This window comes from Garra rufa, chromosome 9, assembly GCF_049309525.1.
Source record: "Garra rufa chromosome 9, GarRuf1.0, whole genome shotgun sequence".
NCBI classification, from domain to species: domain Eukaryota; kingdom Metazoa; phylum Chordata; class Actinopteri; order Cypriniformes; family Cyprinidae; genus Garra; species Garra rufa.
Genome location: NC_133369.1, coordinates 18,533,737 through 18,552,145, shown reverse-complemented (window position 1 = coordinate 18,552,145; position 18,409 = coordinate 18,533,737). Strand labels below are relative to the sequence as shown.

Genomic DNA, 18,409 nt, shown 5'->3' with positions numbered 1-18,409 from the left:
TGTTTTACTGGCACTAGTGTTAATTTCTCATTTCAGATATAAACTTGCAATATATATAAACTCGAGATTATAAAGTCAGAAGTGTGAGACATAAACTCGCAATTCCAAAAAAAAATAAAGTCGCAATTCTGAGAAATATAGTCAGAACTGTGAGATGTAAACTCACAATTCTGAGAACATAGTCTTTTCCCCCCTCAAAATTAGACAAATTTGGACTCACAATTGCAAGTTTATATCTCACAAGTCTGAAAAAAGTCAGAATTGCAAGATACAAACTCGCATTTGCAAGACAAGTCAGAATTGCAATTCTGAATTTATTTCTTGTAATTGTGAGTCACAATAACCTTTTTTTTTTTATTCAGTGGCAGAAACAAGCTTCCAAATGATACAAATATCTTTGTTATATCTACAGTCGTGGCCAAAAGTTTTGAGAATGACACAAATATTAGTTTTCACAAAGTTTGCTGCTCAACTGCTTTTAGATCTTTGTTTCAGTTGTTTCTGTGATGTACTGAAATATAATTACAAGCACTTCATACGTTTCAAAGACTTTTATCGACAATTACATGACATTTATGCAAAGAGTCAGTATTTGCAGTGTTGGCCCTTCTTTTTCAGGACCTCTGCAATTCGACTGGGCATGCTCTCAATCAACTTCTGGGCCAAATCCTGACTGATAGCAACCCATTCTTTCATAATCACTTCTTGGAGTTTGTCAGAATTAGTGGGTTTTTGTTTGTCCACCAGCCTCTTGAGGATTGACCACAAGTTTTAAGATCTGGGGAGTTTCCAGGCCATGGACCCAAAATGTCAACGTTTTGGTCCCCGAGCCACTTAGTTATCACTTTTGCCTTATGGCACGGTGCTCCATTGTGCTGGAAAATGCATTGTTCTTCACCAAACTGTTGTTGGATTGTTGGAAGAAGTTGCTGTTGGAGGGTGTTTTGCTACCATTCTTTATTCATGGCTGTGTTTTTGGGCAAAATTGTGAGTGAGCCCACTCCCTTGGATGAGAAGCAACCCCACACATGAATGGTTTCAGGATGCTTTACTGTTGGCATGACACAGGACTGATGGTAGCGCTCACCTTTTCTTCTCCGGACAAGCCTTTTTCCAGATGCCCCAAACAATCGGAAAGAGGCTTCATCGGAGAATATGACTTTGCCCCAGTCACACCTGCCTGCTGCCATTCCTGAGCAAGCTCTGCACTGGTGGCACTCTGATCCCGCAGCTGAATCCTCTTTAGGAGACCAATCCTGGTGCTTGCTGGACTTTCTTGGATGCCCTAAAGCCTTCTTAACAATGCAGTGGAAAGTTTTTTTCGGGATTAAGTTAATTTTCATGGCAAAGAAGGACTATGCAATTCATCTGATCACTTTTCATAACATTCTGGAGTATATGCAAATTGCTATTATAAAAACTTAAGCAGCAACTTTTCCAATTTCCAATATTTATGTAATTCTCAAAACTTTTGGCCACGACTGTATATTAATTAATAGATAATCTGCCCTGTAATCACAATTAGTGTGGAAATTGTTGTTGGTGTTTTACTGGCACTTGTGTTCATTGCGGCTGAAAAACTGTAGTAAATTGTATATATCAGTATATCTTTGGATGTTAGCAAAAATGTAGTTAGAGGCACATTTTTTTCAATGAGCCAGTGTTGAAATTTTTAGTAGTTCTGAGGATTTGTTGTCTTTCCAAAATGTGCTCCTTTTTATAAAACATTGCCATCTTGGTGGCAATATTGGCCTCTAACGGAACATTGAGACTCTTTCAACCGCCTTCAGACAAAGACCCAAAAGATTATAAATTGGTACAAGTGGGGGATGAGAGTAGGATTAAGGATGCTGCATAATCTAAAACAAAGGATGCTTTTTTTCCAAATGGGGTGACAGAGCAGATTAGGACTGTGTCGGTTAGTGCTTATGGGACTTTTCCCTAAGAAAGACGCACACTTGTTCTCTTTACCCACCTCCTCGGGTACACCATCACTGCCGTAATGAGGTAGCATGGGAAATCGACATAATACTAGCTAATAAGGTCGAGGAAGGCAGATTTTATTAGGTTAGAGGAAGACGCACAGGCGTTGTGCATCTCTTCGGGTGTCTATCAGAACAACGACTTAGACTTCAACAATCGGGCCTGACGACGATTGAGTCCAATAATATTACGCCAATAGTGATGTAAGACAATGCTGGCGAACCAAGGGCGAGGGTGCTGAGATATGCGCTGTAATTGAGCAGCTGGAGCAATCGGAGGCCATGGGACGCACTTTTAATTTCATCACTCCGTCAGCTTTTATTAAAACTCATTCGTCATGAAGAGGAGAGCGAGAGGTTGGGCTGCGTGTCTGCGTGTCGGAGGCTGTATTGCCATTGCCTGGGGATTAGGGCTTCAGAAGAGTAGAAGGACTCATGATATTGGGGAGATTGATGGCGAAGCTTGGTTTTTAGGCATAAGCGTCGAGAGAATCCCTTCCATGTTATATACGCAAACATCAGACCAGCCATCAAGCCCATTTGTTACTGTCTGGGGAGGTCAGTGAAGTTGGGGAGCATGCGTTGTGGGATAGGCTGCATGAGAACGTAAAACCCAAGTCGGATAATTATCAGTCACATTGATCCAAAGTCCAAGTGCAGTGAATTGGCCCAGTGTATTGAATTGCCGTTAATAGCTGTTTTTCCTCACAGGCTAATGAGATTACTTACAGCCTGCCATCGTTCTTGTTTTGTTGGTTGAAGAAATAGAAGGCCTTGTTTGTTGCCGGCATTGTTTGTTGTTGCGTTGTGTTTTGTTTTCACAGGGGACTGTAAAAGAGGGCACACATATGCTAGTTAGTTCTCAGATAGGGTTGATAGCTTAGTCTTGGCACACAGTTTTTGAAGTGTCATCAAAGTGTAAACCCCCGTCTCCCCTCCTTCTTTCTTTTCCTCTGAACTCTCTCTGTCCTCTACACTGTCATCCCACCGAACCTCGGAAGCTCCATCACGCCTCCTTCAATCAAAGCAAATTAAATGATTCATTATTTCTTCCCGCCCACTAAAAGATGTAGAAGCATGAAAAATAAAAGAAAGGCACGAGTTATACGGCTTTTACATCTTCGCCCATTCACGTTTTCACACAGTGCATGTGTACAACTAAAGAACGAACCCCCAAAAAAAGAAGCGGAGAGTAAAATGAAGTGTGACAACATATGAATTTCAAATTTGCGGAGAGACATCAAAGTGCGCCATCCTGGGCGCCTTCGACAAGGACGCACACTGATTTTTAATCCGGTCCCCCCGATTGTATCGCCACCCTAACGAAGAGTTGAGCGGGGCCCTGCCAGAGAGAGTGGTACCGGGCAGAGGGAGATAGAGAGAGGGAAAGATCAGAGACGAGAGAAGAGGAGATGGAGGAGGAGGAAGGCGAGAAGAAAGGGGAAGCTTTTCCAAACACAGGCGGCCGAGCCCTTTGTTGTCGTCTCGATCAGAGGGGCCCTTTCATCAGAGCGGGAACCGTTTCCACTCCTCTCAGTTTTGGTAAGGGGGAGTGAGAGAGAGTGTGTGTGTGTGTGTGTGTGTGTGTGCACGTGCAAGTGTTTGGTGTTGGTGCGTACCTCTTGAATATCAGCATCCGAGGGCTTTCCGAGAAGCCTCTGTTCAAACTTCAGTTATAGTTTAAATATGACACTGTCTGTATGATGGGATTTTTTTTTTCTTAAGAATCTCTGAAAAATGAGTGGTTAATTGTAAGCAAGCAAAACTGGCAAATAAAAAGATTAGTTTATTTAAAAATGAAAATTCTGTCTTTAATTACTCACCCTCATGTCGTTTCAAACCCGTAGGACCTTCGTTCATTTTTGGAACACAAATTAGGATATTTTGGATTGAATCCATGAGCATTCTGACCCTGCATAGACAGCAATGCAACTGACACGTTCAAGGCCCAGAAAGTTAGTAAGGACATTGATAGTCCATGTGACATCAGTGGTTCAATCATAATTTTATGAAATTACGAGAAAAACTTTATTCAACAATTTATTCTGTGTCAGTCTGCTTCATAAAATTACGGTTGAACCACTGATGTTACATAGACTGTTTTATCAATGTCCTTACTAACTTTCTGGGCCTTGAACATGTCGGTTGCATTGCTGTCTATGCAAGGTCATAAAACTGTCAGATTACTTAAAAAAATATCTTTATTTTTTTTTTCCGAAGATGAACAAAGATCTTTGGGAACAACATTAGAGTGAGTAATTATTGACAGAGTTTTCATTTTTGGGTAAACTATCCTTTTAACTTAAAAAAATATATATTTAAAATATATATATATATATAATAAAAAATGGGCCATATTTTTTTCTTAGAGGTCATGAAAGTTTAGTTAGTTTTTTATTTTCAAAAATGTATATTCTCTGAAATTGCACTTGTTACTAAAACATTAAATCAATATCTTAAAGGGACAGTCCTTTGTCAGTCATTTATTCACCCTCATGTCATTCCAAACCTATATGACTTACTTTATTCTGTGGAACATAAAAAAAGATATTTTGAGGAATGTTGGTTTTGGTACCCTTTGAATTTAATTATTTGTCCCTACAATGATAGTCAATGGAAACCAGCAGTGGACATTAGTGAAGTATTTTTACTCTTCTATAAAAGTACTTTTCAAGTGTTTTCAAGAGAGTTTTTCTTTAGAAATCTTTACTTCAAAACATTCCAAAGCATAATATTGTACTCTTTACTTCACTACGTTGCATAATAAATATCATTTAATACGTAATTACATTAGAAAACTATTACTTTCGTACTTTTACTCAATTAAAAGTAATTCAAAGATTGACTTGAGTACAAGAAAGTACTAAATGTTTTTATGTTCTTAAGTATTAAAGGTAAAACAAACAACAACTTTTATTTATAAAATATAGTGCAGTAAAAAGTAATGTGGCCAAAATGATTGGATTGAGATTTTTTTTAATTTATTTTATTAATTCTTTGGATTTATCCAGGGATATTGAATATGCAGTATGTGTTACCTCAAAAAAAAAAAAAAACTCTTAGACAAGATGTCTGTCAATCATACAACTGGCCAATATTTACTTTCCAAAGCCATTTTTATTTATATTTGTTGCTCAGTGAGTGTTAATTTTGGACCCCGCTTGTAAGCATAACCAAATGAAAAGGTTTTGTGCAGTTACACTTTTGGAATAACTGATGCAACAGCTCTTTGAGCATACAGTGACAGTGCAGAGAGACAGAACAGACGTAATACAGTACCAGCACTGCTATGGTGCCAGTCATTGTGGCTTTGCAATAGAGGAAAGAGAGCCAAACTTAAGTGAAAGCATGAGAGAGAGTGTGTTCACAGCCAAGTACACTGCAAGGAAAGCTGCCTCCAAGCAGTGTCAGGGGGTCAAATCCTAAATGGCTTTTACACGTTTTACACACAAACATTTGCTCGCTCTCTCTATCAAACGAGAAGCTTTAGTACCAACACAAATACAGGGTTAAAGATCTCAGTTGACAGTACAAATACCCTTGAGTACAGCACCCTAGATTGCTGCAGGGGAACTGTCTCTGCAGGTAGTGACTGTAATTTCCACTAAATACTAGGGAAAAAATAATATATAAACACACTTTTTACAAAATACAACTGTTTTACTTTTTATTGTTTTAATTTGCAAAATTACATCACACATCAAATCATCAAACACTTGATTAATAATGATTATTATTGTGCTTGTTATGATTATTGTTATTATTTAAATAATACTGCATCAGTTCAATATTTGTGTATGTGATCGAGAGAGAGAAAGAGAGACTAGATTGATGGGATGTGACACTTTTGGTAACATCATGCCCCATGGCCTTACCTGAGTGCATATGGTACGAAAAAGACCTACGGGCACCACACCTGATCCAGTCTATATCCTGCACATGCCACCCTGCAAGATACAAAGAAGTGTGAATGTGAGACTGTGTGAGGTGTCACCTCACTTAAAATGAACGAACACATTTGCACACCCTCATTCCTTAGAGCGCACGTTTGCCAGGAAACAATATCCTAATTTATACTCGTGTTAATCACAGGTAATGTGCATAAATCTTCACATGACCTCAAACAAATTGCCCTGTTATTTTTCGCTTCCTGGCACAGTCCTCAAACATCTTCAAATTCAGGAGCTCAGGTTTGTGCCTCAGTAAACATTTGCTACTTGTTTCTGATCCTCCTGCAACAGCAAAGTGTCCTGATGGGCTAACATTGTAGGGACTGTTGAGGGACTCTGTATTGCATCCACAGCTGAACGTTTTTTGGGTTGTGAGGGAGAGAGCTGAACTGAGATCTCTCATAGGCCCATAGCTTGAGAAAGGAGCTGTGACTCAAAATCTACCCATGGGAATGAGTTTGAGGGTTTACATGCTTCCTTTCTTTTTTCAAGTCCTCCTCATCCACTTTCATGCTGGAAAATATTACAATAATGTAATGTGTTGTGTGCAAAATGTAAAAATGTTTATTGTGCACATTGTGAAAAACAAAGCATTTAATAAAGGAAATGTCTCAAATGAATAGTTTCAATGATACACTGTTGTTCAAAAGTTTGGGATTTTTTCTTTGATTCTTTGATGAATAAAAAGTTCAAAAGAACAGCATTTATTCAAAATAGAAATCTTTTCTATAATATAATTATTATTCTAAAATTTTTATTAATTATTCTATTATATAATTATATTATAAAATAAGTCTTTGCTATCACTTTTTATCCATTTAACACATCCTTGCTGAATAAAAGCATTTATTTCTTTAAAAAAAGAAAGAAAAAATTTACCGACTCCAAACTTTTGAATATTAGTGTAGTATTGTAACACAGAATTTCTATTTTGAATAAACACTGTTCTTTTTAACTTTTTATTATGAAAATAAAAATCCTGAAAAAGGTATCACAGGTCCCAAAAAATATAAGCAGCACAACTGTTTCCAACATTGATTATAAATCAGCATATTAGAATGATTTCTGAAGGATCATGTGGCATTAATAACTGGAGTAATGATGCTGACAATTTGGCTTTGCTTCACAGGAATAAATTATATTTTAAAGTATATTAAAATAGAAAACTGTCATTTTAATTTGCAATAATATTTCAGAAAATTAAAAAAAAAATTCTATATGTTTGATCAAATAGATACACCCCATGATAAGCATATGAAACTTCTTTTTAAAAAAAACATTACAAATCTTACTGATCCAATACTTTTGAACAGCAGTGTATATTGGAATTTTTTTCACAAATAAATGCCGCTATTTTCTGTTTTAAACTTAACACTGATAAAAATAGTAACCAAAACCGCATATAAGTGTCAGAGTGTCACCTACACGTACCACGCCCTCTGAAGCACCACCCACTCGTTCCAACTCACCTGATTATTGACTGTGCACACCTGACGTCACTTCCCTCTGCTCTATATATACCCGGAACTTCCAGACACTCATTGTCTGGTCTACAGATCGCACCCCATGATTGCCCTGCTCCCCTGGACTACTTTGGACTCTGGTTCCCTCTATGTTTCCCGCGGACTCTCTATCTATACCCAGGACTGTTCAGATAAGAATCATTACCGTCACATTCATCTCTGCCAATGTTTACAACTTACCTGCTGTGTTAATAAACTTACCTTCATCATTTTATACTTACCTCCGTCTCTGCCTACATCCTTGTGTGTGACAGAAGACCAGACCACGCAATTATGAGCACCGAAGAAACCCCTGCACCGAATCCCATCACCGAACTCATCCATGCCTTCAAAACGGCGATTACTCCACCAACCCCGCCGCCATCTGCCTCAGGAAGTCCCATGGCCTTACCAACAACATTCGCTGGAGAAGCGGCTGAGTGCAGCGGTTTCCTGTTACAGGTTGATCTTTACATCCGGATGCAACCACAACTGTTCCCTACAGAAGACGCTAAGGTAGCATTTCTAATTTCTCTCCTTACGGGCAAAGCTTTACAATGGGCTAAGGCTGGATAATCCCATTATTCACTCTTTTGAGCAGTTTTCCCGTCATTTCTCTGAGGTATTCAGCACAACTACAAGCATTCTCTCCACTTCTGATCAACTATTTCGATTACAACAAGGATCTTCTTCGGTGCATGACTACACTCTGCATTTTCGCACGCTGGCGGCAACTAGTGGCTGGAACGAGATCGCATTGCTAGGCGCCTATAGGCAAGGTCTACATCCAGACATTCAAGCCGCCATGGCACTGTATGATGACTCCATCGGGCTGGAAGCTTTTCTACAACGAACCACTCGGATTTCTCAACGACTAGCCGCCTGCCAGCCTGCTCAAACCGCTCCTCAGCCCGCTAATGTGGCAGCTTGCTCTCCAGTACCAGAACCCATGCTCATCGATTCTACCAGACTCTCACGGACCGAACGTCATCGCCGTCTCACTTCCGGTCTCTGCCTATACTGCGGCAAACCTGGTCATCTCTTTCGTAACTGCCCCATCAGACCCCCACGTCCCGTGGTGAGTACCATTCAGTCTGAAATTGAAACCGCTCAACTTACATTAATACCTGTGATGGTTCATACTGCTGAATGTACTCTCCCCTTCTCTGCTCTCATTGACTCAGGAGCATCTGGAAACTTCATCTCGCAAGACTGTTTAGATGTCCTACATCTACCTCGTCAACGCCATCATCCTGAATATGCTGTGAGGACCATCCAGGGAAAACCATTGGGACGTGGGCGGATTCGATACTCCTCACCTGTTGTCACCCTTCAGATTGGATTGTTTCATCAAGAGAAGATTAAGTTCTTGGTACTGGAGAATTCCACTGTTGATATCATTCTCGGACGACCCTGGCTTCACCTCCACCATCCTGAACTCCGCTGGGATCCATGTGACGTCATCAGTTGGAGTAAGCATTGCTATCAGAACTGTATGTCTTCACAACTCCCCCCTGTGTCTGTTCCTGTCTCTCTCGCATCTACTAGAATTGAAAGTCCGGACACGACTACTTTGACGGAGATCCCAGCGGAGTATCTGGATTATCAGGATGTTTTTAGCAAGCAAGCTGCCACCCTCCTTCCTCCACACCGGCCATGGGACTGTGCTATCGATCTGCTACCTGGGGCTCAATTACCCAAGGGAAGGGTCTACCCACTGTCCAACCCGGAGCGCCAGGCGATGGAGGAGTACATTAAGGAGGCCCTAGCTCAAGGATTCATCCGACCATCTACTTCTCCGGCCGCTTCCAGCTTCTTCTTCGTGGGCAAGAAGGCTGGAGGTCTCCGTCCCTGTATTGATTACCGCCAGCTCAACTCTCAGATCATGCAACAGCCATATCCGCTACCACTCGTCCCTGCCACCCTCGAAGAACTCCGTGGAGCTCACATCTTCTCCAAGCTGGACCTGCGGAGTGCGTACAACCTCGTTCGTATTCGTGAGGGAGACGAGTGGAAGACGGCCTTCATTACACCAACTGGCCACTACGAATATCTTGTCATGCCCTATGGTTTGTCCATCAGTCCCTCAGTCTTCCAAACGTTTATGAACGAGGTGTTCCGGGAATTTCTATACAAATTTGTGGTGGTGTATATTGACGATATTCTCATTTATTCCTGGAACCAGGCCGAACATCGCCAGCACGTCCGTCAGGTCCTCCAGGTTCTTCGTGAACACCATCTCTTCCTGAAGCTGGAGAAGTGTGAGTTCCACTTGCAAACCGTTCAGTTCTTGGGCTATAACATCAGCCCCGAGGGTGTGCAGATGGACCAGCAGAAGGTCTAAGCCATCCAGAATTGGCCCCAGCCTGGCACCATCAAGGAACTACAGAAATTTCTGGGATTCTCGAACTTCTACCGACGATTCATCAAGAACTACAGTTCCATCACAGCACCTCTGACCTCCCTCCTTCGTGGCCAACCTAAACACCTCTGCTGGAACACCTCCGCCCACGAAGCATTCCTACACCTAAAGAAGATTTTCAGCACTGCTCCCCTCCTACGACATCCTGACCCTGAACATCCATTCGTAGTCGAGGTTGATGCATCTACCATCAGCGTCGGAGCAGTGCTGTCACAAGCGGCCGGGGAATCATCACTTCTCCATCCCTGTGCATACTTCTCCAAGAAACTATCCCCGGCGGAGCAGAACTACGATGTGGGCAACCGCGAGCTACTTGCCATCAAGCTCGCCTTGGAAGAGTGGCGTCACTGGCTAGAAGGGGCTAAACACCCATTCCTGATTATTACTGACCACAAGAACCTCCAATACATCCGAGAAGCCAAACGGCTTAACCCCAGACAGGCCAGATGGGCTCTATTCTTCACCCGGTTCCAGTTCCAGATCACCTATCGTCCCGGCTCCAAGAACATCCCCGCTGACGCATTATCCAGACAATTCTCCAACGATGCATCCACGGAACCTGAACATGTCATACCCCCAGCACTGATTGTTAGCCCCATCCAATGGGACGTAGACTCCTGGATCCGAGACGCCACTCTCCAAGAGCCCGCTCTGCCGGAGTGTCCAGAAGGTAAGACCTACGTTCCCAGCTCCCAACGTCAACGCCTTCTGGACACGGTACATCAGTCTCCGGGCTCTGGACACCCAGGTAGCAGAAGGACCATCTCGCTCCTCCAATCTCGTTACTGGTGGTCCAGTATGACCCGGGATGTCAACAGGTACGTCCAGAGCTGCTCAGTCTGTGCCACTACTAACACTCCTCGTCATCTGAGAAAGATCCAAGAGCTAGGACGTTACCTCCGGGCATACTGTTCTGAAGATCAGCACAGCTGGAGCAGGTTCCTCCCGTGGGCCGAGTACGCACAAAACTCCCTGCGTCAGGACACCACTGGACTTACACCTTTTCAGTGCGTACTCGGTTTTCAGCCTCCGCTGTTCCCCTGGACGGAGGAACCCACACACGTTCCGGCTGTGGACTACTGGTTTCGAGAGAGTGTGGGACTCAGCCCATCAACACCTTCAAAGAGCCATCCGCTGACACAAGGACTTCGCCGATGTCCGTAGGAGAGCAACCCCCCAATACCAACCGGGAGATAAGGTCTGGCTCTCCACGAAGGACATCCGGCTCAGGTTACCTAGTCGCAAGCTGAGTCCCCGCTACATTGGTCCGTTCGAGATCCTGAGGCAGATTAATGAAGTGACCTACCAGCTTCAGCTCCCACCCAGGTACAGAATTCATCCCACCTTTCACGTCTCACTTCTAAAACCGTTCTTTCCCTCTGCCACAGAACCCGATGGAGCTGAAGCTGGGCCCCCTCCTCCAGAAATCCTGGATCAACCTTCAATCTACACGGTGCAGGAGATCCTGGATTCTCGACGCCGAGGGAGACGTTTAGAATACCTCATCGACTGGGAGGGGTATGGACCCGAAGAAAGATCCTGGGTGGCCAGAGAGGACATCCTGGACCCTCAACTCCTGGCCGACTTCCACCACAACCACCCTGAGTGCCCTGCCCCTCGCGGTCGTGGTCGCCCTCGGCGTCGGATTAGGGCGTCGGGAGCCGCCCCTGGAGGAGGGGGTAATGTCAGAGTGTCACCTACACGTACCACGCCCTCTGAAGCACCACCCACTCGTTCCAACTCACCTGATTATTGACTGTGCACACCTGACGTCACTTCCCTCTGCTCTATATATACCCGGAACTTCCAGACACTCATTGTCTGGTCTACAGATCGCACCCCATGATTGCCCTGCTCCCCTGGACTACTTTGGACTCTGGTTCCCTCTATGTTTCCCGCGGACTCTCTATCTATACCCAGGACTGTTCAGATAAGAATCATTACGTCACATTCATCTCTGCCAATGTTTACAACTTACCTGCTGTGTTAATAAACTTACCTTCATCATTTTATACTTACCTCCGTCTCTGCCTACATCCTTGTGTGTGACAATAAGACTTTTTTTCTGAAGGATTGAGTCAGATTTTTATATATATTAAAAGAGAAAAGAGAAAATAGAAAATAGTTATTTTAAATTGTAGTATTATTTCCCAATTTAAGTTATGTTGTTATTGTATTTCTAATCAAATTAATTTCGCCATAATGAGCATAAGAGACGCCTTTTAGAAACTATAAAAACTCACCCCAGCTGTTGAACGGTAGTGTAAATCAAACAATTTTTTTATTTATCATTTTAAATGTAATATTTTTGTAAATTATTAAAATGTTATTTTTTTCTAATGATAACTAATACTAGCTATATTTCTAAACGTAACCAATAGGGCTGGGTAAAAAATATCAATTCTCCGATTTTAATCGATCTTCAGTTTAACGCAACAATATCGATTCGGGGATTTCCCGAATCGATTCTTAATGCGGGTGCTTCACGTAAGAGGATATGAATATTCACCTCTCCTCCTGAAGGTGTCACCATCAGCTGCTTTTTTTTGCAGAAAAATCTGGTGATCAAAAATGATTAGGCTGTAGTTAAGAACTGTTAGTTTTATGGACAGTTAGAATGTTTTGTATACGCAGACTTTATGATGGGCCTGTTTTGAACGTTTTGAATTTAGAAAAATGTTTTATTTCTTAAACATGTTTGAAGTTCTTAATAGATTTCACTGTTGCACATTTACAGTCTTTTTATTTTTTTTTACAGTAATGTGCATTTTGCAGTTTGTTTACATGGTGTACAATGGATGCACATATTTATGACTTCTTGTTACAGTGTTCATTTAAAATAAAAGTTGTTTAAAATGAACAACTGTGTGCACCCTATTATTAATGTAGATGTGTATTTCAGTAATAAACTTAAGTGCAGAGTTTCAGTTACCAGCATTTATATCAAAATATGGATCCCATGCCTGCAAAACTAACATTTTAAATGAAATATTGATAGCTAATCGATATTGAATCAAATCGAATCGAAATCGAATCGAATCGAAACCATAAAAATAAGAATCGAATCGAATCGCCGAATTGGTCACAATACCCAGCCCTAGTAACCAATTTTATTACGAGTGAATAAGACACTCTTCTGAGTCAATTTTGCAGTATTCAGAGAAGATACATTGCCTTGTAGACCTAAAAACTTTGTCACGCAAGTCTCATCTCAATTCCCTGTGAATCTACATCAAATCTCAAGCCACTTTCTCAGCATAAGTGTGGCTCAAGTCCGAGTCTCTTCTGTCAGAAAGCTTTTAAGGTACGAGAGAGAAGAGTGTATGTATGTGTGTAAGGACAGTAAAGCGATAGAGATGTGCTCGGTTCGAGAGTGTAAGAGAGAGAGATAGAGAGATGCACCGTGCACTGCCTGCGGCTACCATTATGTCTTCCATTTGTCTGTAGAAGTATGGGTCAGTGTGTGTGTGAGAGCGAGTTTGTGTCTGTTTGCTGTGGTTAGTCGTATATGTGTGTGTTGGAGGACAGGGGTTGTTCTCATTATCATGTGGTGTGTGTGATTAGCAGGCTAGCTGCTGCAGTAGGCAGGCTGCATCGTTTACCATGCTGTCAACACTACAGCCTTCCACCGAGCCCTGCTATTACTCACCATACAACACACACACACACACACACACACACACAGCGACATGCTCGCTACGTGTGGGTGTGCATGACCAAGACAAAATGCAGCAGAACTGCACGAGAGCATTCATATACATAATTTGCATAGTATCGAACTCAAATCAAATCAGCGCATAGATAATTGAGAGTGATGGCAAAAGAAAAAAGTTTTTTTTTGCACATATCCTCATACGCTACTGAGATGAATCAACAGCATAAGGCAGATTAACTGACACTGTACAGTGTGAATACAGAGAGCGATTTTTGCGAACCACACACAAGGACTCTGAAAAGCAAATCAACAAAGCCTGACATAAAAGCATGGGCGGCTGGTGGCAACCAGAAATGATTCTAGTGTTTTAAGAAATCAAAATCTTTTAATTGCCTAAAAAAGGTTGATGATTCCTAAGGTAAAAGAAGTTTTCAAGGAAGCAATCAGAGATGCCTCCTCTTGAAATGCTTTCCCGCCCCAAAGATGGAAAAGAAAAGAGCATGAGAGAGAGAGGAAAAAGCGCATCTAAAAGAAACGGAGGGATTAGGGCTTTGCAAGAGTTTACTACGCTCATTTTGCGCGGGGACCTGCAGGATTATAGATAACGAATGTTAGCAGAGCTCTGACCTGCTTGCCGAAAGAAAAGTGCGTCTGTTCGTGCTAAAACAGCAGAGTCTGCTTTTGCGATGCTGCTTAAAGAAGGAAAAGAAAAGGAGTGCAGAAGAAAAAGATAAAGAGGAGTATCGAAGCGGGTGGGAGGAGTGAAAGAAGATAGCGTAAGAAGCAAAAGAAGGCTTTCCAAGACACAGTCGGGGTGGTGTATCGCGCAGCGATTGTTAATTAATGAAGCGATTAATTGTGTCGACCGGGCGATTGAGGAGATTTTCAGCGAGGTGCAAACCTTAAGCCGATTTACGCTGAGTCTACAGGCTCTGAGTGTGTGTGTTACACTTTCCACTCAAGCAAACAAGCCAAATCTCATCTAAGCCTTCCTATAAACTCTTATTGCTAATCATCAGCCATGCATTCCCAGCATGCTCCGGCCTTCTCTCCCTCCCAGTCCATTCCGGGGCCTGCAGGGCTGAAATTGCAGCTGGGGCCTGGGGGATTCAGGCTTTGCTATCTTGACTGACCCAAGCGTCAGCTGCTCTCAGACAGGTCAATCCTCAATTAAAAGCAGTCTAATTTAATTCAGCCAGCGCTTGACCATAGACGACATCGAGACAGGAGCACTTGGCGTCTGGTCGTGACCCCTTTTGGGCTGAAGCTGCTCTGGTCACTCTTACTGTCTCCTGCGGTATGGAGATGCCCTCGAAAACACACACGCAAGGTACATAACCCCACGGCTAGAAGTTCAGCACAAGCGTATCGTGGTGATCTCAAAGCATCTGTTGCTAAAGCAGCCTTCTTGATATCATACGGTCGAATTTTTACACAAATGCTCCTTGATCCCGTTATTGGCTCTTTCAATGGACTTCTCAGATGTCTCTAAAGCAAGTCGCTTGGACTTTCAGGCCCCTTTGAGCCTAATAAAACACAAAAGCGGGAAAAACAGACAGAATGAGTAAACACAGTGGAACTCCGCGGAATGACCGAAGGGAACGATTTGGGTTCATTAGGCATGCATTAACATGAATTACTATCTAATTAAAAGGAAGCAACTCATTAATAAGTTTGGTGAGGGCTCTCTTGAGTGTGCAGTGACATGTGGAACTCTGCAGCTTTGCGCTGGCTTAGCCTCGCGGTTGCTGCCACCAGGGGAGAGAGACGGCTCTTAAAATACTCCAGTGCAACAGACGGTTTACATGTGGAAATCCACAAAGGTTCGCCAAATCAATCATTAAATATGGAATAATGACTAATACTTTTAGACAAGGTGCTTTGAAATTCTACTGTTCCCAAGTTTTCATGAGAAAGAAAAAGAACAACTGTGGGGTTTCTGATAATAACACTCTGTAAGCAGTAAACAGGTGTTGATGGGAAACTACTAATCTATAATTTATAGTTGTAGCGATAGATTGTATGGATCAAAATTGTTTCATGTTCCATGAAGATATTTTGTAAATTTCCTACCGTAAATATATCAAAACCTAATTGTTGGTTAGTAATATGCATTGCTATGACCTTTATTTGGACAACTTTTAAAGGTGATTTTCTCACTATTTGGATTTTTTTGCATCCTCACATTCCAGATTTTCAAATAGTTGTATCTCGACCAAATATTGTCCTATACTAACAAACCATACATCAGTGGAAATCTTATTTATATAATGTATAAATCTCAATTTCAATGACTGATTTCTTATGACTGGTTTTGAAAAATATATTTTTGTGCATGATAGCAAACTCAATTAATTTATTTAATATATAAATGCATCGTATAAACTTAGAAATTAAATTAGAAATTGTTATTTTCTTTGCTTTTACTGCTTACCATTCACAATAAAAAAAGTAAAAAATTGAAAATTAGTAATTCTAAAAAAAATAACTGGTAACCCTTTACAATAAGGTTTCATTAGTTAACATGAACTAAAAATGAACAGTACTTCTACAATTTATTAATCTTAGTTAATATTAATTTCAACATTTACTAATGCATTATTAAAATAAAAAAATTGTTTGTTAACATTATTTAATGCACTGTGAAGTAACATGAATTAACAGTGAACAACTTTTTTTATCAACTAATGTTAACAAAGACTATTAAATACTAATAAATGTATTGTTTTAGTAAAATAAGCTACCAAATAACTTACCCTTTAATACATGAATACACTTAATTCTATTATAGATTATCTAACAAAAAACTGGGTTACATTTTTTAAGGTGTCCTTTTTACAGTGTAATTATACATTTAATTACTGAGTAATATTAATTGACTACATGCACTTACTATATGGTTAGGGTTACTTGCATGTCATTATGCATAATTAATTGTTATTATAAAAGTACATGTAATATGTGTAACAATGACACCTTAAAATAAAGCGTTAATTATTAAACTAAAAAGTTATGATGTTAAATAGTGTGATGTGTATCACCTTTCTTTTTCTCTGCATCTGCTTTCACAGAAGGCAAATTATGTTTGCATGATATTTTCTCTATCATCATCATCATCAGCTTTCAGCTCCATTAGTCCTGTCAGGAGAGATGATGAAACTCGATCAGCATCAAGCTGTGTATTATTATAAACATAAATCTATAAAAAGAACATCATGGTTAGACTTTACAGACGTTGTCATGAATAAGTCATCATTAAACATTTTAGAATGTTTACTAGATGGTAGATAATATACATTCTGAAAGATGGGAACTGAAGTTATATTTTCATATGTGATTGTGAATTACTGATCAGCATTATGTGATATTAGATAATGACTTCTTAATGATTTAAAGTTATTAATGACTAAAAAAAAAAGGCCATTTTATGTAAAGGAACTTGATTCGAACAAGACATGCAACAGAAGTGTCTGATTCAGAGGTCAAGTCCCGGAATCCAAAGAACAATTTCATATCAAGCGAAAGTGAACAGAAAATATTTGCCATTGCAATCATCCACCAAGCCTGAACATTAATGTCAGTGGTTGATAAGTGAGTGGATGGGTGTAGTGGCAGCTTGTCCAACATTACAAACCCACTGCATCACAGGGATTGAGGGGAAAGTGACGTTGATTTGATTGACCATTGTGCAGGCAGACAGTGGAAGAGAGGCCCAATGTATTCAGGAGCATGCTTCTAACCCCTTCAGCCCACAAGCTGTTTACCACTCTATCAGCTGCTTACCAAGGGTCTGGCTGCCATCCATATTCAGACGGCACAAATTCCACTGCTTATCTCACAAGGCCCCCTCCAAAAGCTCCCCGTTCCCCTCCGCACATACATACATACATAAACGCATCTTTATGGAAGCAAGTGGCAAGTGCACGCCCGGAAAGGGGCAGGATAAAGATCACCTTGAATTCAAAGCAAGGGATTGAGGCCTTGGCGGACAGAACGGACAGCGACACAGGTTGCAGTGCCCAACTTTGTGTTTAAATGCGTGTGAGAGAAAAAGAAAGAGATTACAGAAAAGAGGATCTGCATTTTTAAATTGTAGTATTAGTAATTATAGATATAAATGACTTTTTTTTTTATCTGAAAACAGCTGGGAGTGTATTATGGGAAAATAAGAAATATTTGAGATTGAAAACTGCACTACAAAAGTAGGTACCTGAAAATGTGCATTTTGTTTCATATTTATTTTAGTTAAACCACACACTATCTGGTTTCCAATGCATCCTAATTTTGTTTAAAAACTCAGTTTTTTAACCAGGGGACCCCTGGGGGTCTGTAAAGGTACTGCAAAGGTCTGAGGAGATCATATATGAAACTGGATTTTCTACTAACTGAGCAATATGTAATTTAATAATGGTAATGTTTTAATTAAGAAATTACACACTGTTTATTGTGAAAATAAAGCTTTCCATATTGTGGGGTCCCTGAGTCTGTGCATTGGGGTCCCTGGATCTATAACTACTATCTAGGATACTGTAAGAATTTGGTGATTTAAAAGCATCGTTTAGTCTATAAAATACTGGATTGACTAAATGCACTTCTGAACCTTTATATATTCCAAATCCTATGAAATGGTGGTAATGGAAAAATTGAATGTGGGTAGCCTGTAATTTATAAATAGGGTTGGCATCCATTAAAAAGTACCGACTGCGCATAGAATTAACTGTGTAAAAAAAGAAGTCAGGTTAGTCTCTTAGCTGTTTCTCATACACTTATGTTTTAAAAAGGCTTGTTCTCTGGCTGTGAGGGAAGAGTACCCTTCTCTCTTTGCACTGGCCAGTGATTGAAGTTAGGAACTCTCTCCATGGCTAATTGCACGCCGGTGCTTTCACATGAATATTCAT

General features: G+C 40.9%; 1 long non-coding RNA gene across 1 annotated transcript; it reads right to left on the bottom strand.

Moving 5' to 3' along the window:
* Nucleotides 1-1,393: 1,393 nt before the first annotated feature.
* Nucleotides 1,394-16,648, bottom strand: LOC141343428 (uncharacterized). Its single transcript, XR_012356742.1, has 3 exons — nt 16,553-16,648; nt 5,858-5,929; nt 1,394-2,810 (listed from the first exon to the last, which is right to left on the bottom strand). It is a non-coding gene; the product is annotated as an uncharacterized lncRNA (long non-coding RNA).
* Nucleotides 16,649-18,409: the final 1,761 nt, after the last annotated feature.